Source organism: Eurypyga helias, unplaced genomic scaffold (genome assembly GCF_000690775.1).
Source record: "Eurypyga helias isolate BGI_N326 unplaced genomic scaffold, ASM69077v1 scaffold6899, whole genome shotgun sequence".
In the NCBI taxonomy this organism is placed as follows: domain Eukaryota; kingdom Metazoa; phylum Chordata; class Aves; order Eurypygiformes; family Eurypygidae; genus Eurypyga; species Eurypyga helias.
The window spans coordinates 12,432-15,851 of NW_010272627.1; positions in this window are offsets into that span (position 1 = coordinate 12,432).

Genomic DNA, 3,420 nt, shown 5'->3' on the forward strand with positions numbered 1-3,420 from the left:
TACTCACTTTTTAGTTAAATGAACATGTCTGGGGAGGGACCTTTTTAATGCTACTCTGGCTTGTTGCTACAGTAGTAAAGGTCCATGTCATTATTTAATACTGGTTAGTGTTTTCTTTAAATGGAGAATTAACTTAGCAAAAAACCTTACATTTAGATGGAAGTTCTCAATAGAAGAAGAAAGTGCTACTAAATGCAAAGCTTTTTTTGTCTTTTTTTTGCCTGTTTACACAGGTTTGAAATTATTTTGGGAGAGACAGGAAGAAGGCATGGCATCAGCTCAGGTGTTATCCGCAGTATTTTAAAGAGGACAGTATTCTGAAGGACCTCGTAAGTACTTCATATGATACTCATTTACATTTTTGTGCAACTTGCAATGCTGCAATCTCGATGTGACTAATATTGTGAATGTGGGTGCTGCCATTCATCATGCAAACTGTGTTTGAGAAGGATCCAGTTGTATTTAACCAAGTCTGATTGGCAAAAAAGAAGCAAGTGATTCTTACTGAAGTTCCAGCCTCTGCACGCCCTGTGGAAACAATGGGTATTACCAGGCTGTGCAGGATAAATTCTATTGGATTGATGCTCATAGAAAATTCCAGTAAAAAGGAGCATCGGTGCTAACTCCTGTGGAGGCTGGAAGACACAGCCATTCTGGTGCCAAGCAGGGTGGAAAACCAGCTACCAGTTCCCTATTATTAAGGTAGAGATGTAAGTATTGAAAATGCAGGTGAGTTCCAGCTGCTAGACCCATTGTGTGTTGGCTACACCACTTTGCAGTAGGAGGACACAGAGGTAAGAAAGATGCAGAGGAAGGATTAGGAGCACGTGTTTGGTTCAGTCATCACTGCAGCAATTAGTTACTGAATATCTAATCCAGTAACAGGCACCTCTACTGTAGTCCTGGAACACAACCTGAAGACGGGGCAGGGCTGGCTGAAGAGGCTCAGTTGCTCCAGATGTTTTGGAAAATGTCCAGTCCTAACTACTCTTAGCTTCGTTGGCCCTCACGAGAGCTGCGGTAAGCCCTGCATTGCCTGAAGCGTGATCCGCCTGGCCCCGGGTTGCTCTAAGGCACTGCTCTCCCTGTGGCTGCTGGCCAGCCAGGCACAGTGAGCCAGCAACGCATCCCAGAGCCAATTCCAGCCTGGGATTCCAGAGCTGTGAGTTACAACAGGACTGTTAACACCTGGACCTGCATGTTGGAGCTCCGTGCTCCACTTGAGGGATGCATTACATCTGCTGCCTTGTCTTGTTTTCCTTCAGGGCTGACATTTATCTTCACGCATGACCCTTTGCGGGAGGAAAACGTGCTCAGTCTCAACAGTTCCCAGGTGCGTTTCACCTGTGATGTGTGCAGTTGTGCTGGTATCCTGCAAGGACAACGTCGAGCATCAGTAGAAAAAGGAGATCTCTGTGCAGCCTTTTTTCCTTGGAAGGTGGGCTAAGGCGAGAGTGCAGATCTGAAAGCTGTCTCGATCAAAGGAAGGCATTTTTAACTTCCATAGGTAGGTGTTTGAGCTGTTCTTTAGAAGGCCATGTTTCAGAATAGCAGGGTCTGAGGAAAATATATAAGGTGCCTAACCTCATGAACAGCCTTTTCCATAATTCCACAGACCACAAGTCTACAGCTAAGTGCATCTAAGCTCTTGTGGCACTTACCAAGCCTTGTGTTTCAGTCCTACATCTACCAAGCAATCACTTGACAGCAGTTACATCTGAGTTGCGTTCTTTGGGGCATTTACAGAGCCAGTTAGGTCAGTATAACTCTGGTGCTTCTGGAGTGGGGCTGGTTAGGATAAATAAAACATTTCCTGGCGTTCTTCATCCTAGGATCTGAGGTCATTATGAAAAAGTTCCCCGCTGAGCTGTATTCTGTGCCCCTTTTCCCCAGGTGTACCAGCTGGCACTGTGTCAAAACTTATGTTTGAATAACTTGGAATAGGGGTGGTAGTGACTTTTCTAACACCTTCCATAGCAGGGCAAGTAGGAACACAGTGAAAGAAAACAATGAATGGATTTAAATTATGTCTGTGCAGCCCAAGTCCTCTGTCCTACCATACTTAAAACATGAGGATCTCTGCTTTCTTAGCACCAACCTGAATTTTGGAAAGATCAGCCCCATTTTGTACATGGGAAATGGGGTATAGGAAGACTGGATGACCTTGACAGTAATGGGGGGAAAATCAGTGACTGAATCAGGAACTGAACAGAGTTCCCTTCTCAAACCTCATGATTAGATCATTCTGCACAGGAGCTAAATGTATTTGTTCTTGAAAACATCCAGCTAACTTCTAGGTATTTTAAAATTGTTAGAACTATCTTTGGGAAAAAAACTTACCTCACCTCCTAAGTAGCTTATATTTTTTCCAGACAACTTCGGGTGTTATAATTTGAATATTTACTTGGAAAGAAGGATAGGACTACTGAAGATAGGAAACTGCTCTAGCTTCAGAGATAAAGAATTTTCAGGGAATTTCCTTGCTTCTGCTATATGGAAAACTTACACATTTGGTAACTCCTTTAGATTATGGATGAGCATTTTAGGTGGAACCAACCCCCACATACTCTCACAAATTACCAAACTCTCACCAAACTTTGGAGAGTCAAAAAACTGATTTTATTTTATTTTTAATAAAAGGAGAGAGAAAAATTTGAAATTTAAGAAGCCTTCCAAAGTTATCTCCTAATATATGACACTATTATCTAGAAAATGTTAGAAGTATCTCTGTATTCATGAGGAAATGGGGAGACAATGGCCAGAAAAATCGCTGGCAATGCAGTGTTACTTAAGAATCTGTAACATTTCAGCTCCTTTAACTTTAAGGTTTTTATTCTTTTATTATTTTCTGCAGTTTATTTTCTACTGTCACACACAATTTCATTTGAATGAGTTTCCACGCCTTTTGCAACCTCCTTTATTCATTTACCGCTTTGGCAACAGTACAGATTACATATCTAATCTCACATGTTGCATGACTACCTGTAGGAGAATAGACCTGAAGTGACTCAACCTTCCTGCTTCCAGGAGTGCCCTACCCTCCTCTTCCCCTGAGGGGGCCAATGGGTACCTACCGCCTGATATCACCTCACCCGAATCTGACCAACCATAGCAAAGACTGGGTGTTCAGACAAGACACATTTTACACTCCTGTGCTCAATCCATGTAGACATACCTGAACCTAGATAAAAAATTCCACTCCCTTTTCCACCTTTACCTTATTTTTTTTTCTGATGCTGCCCTGAGCAAGGCAACTCAATACTTGTTGGTAGCTGCTGCAACTCACCCCTGTCTGTACCTGGTTTTCATGCCATTTCAATCTATTGTATTGTTTGTTCCTTTAGGCAATTTCCAAGCATTGTACCACTTTTATTAGTACGGTGGGAATTGATCAAATGGAAAAATCCAGCTTCAAGGATG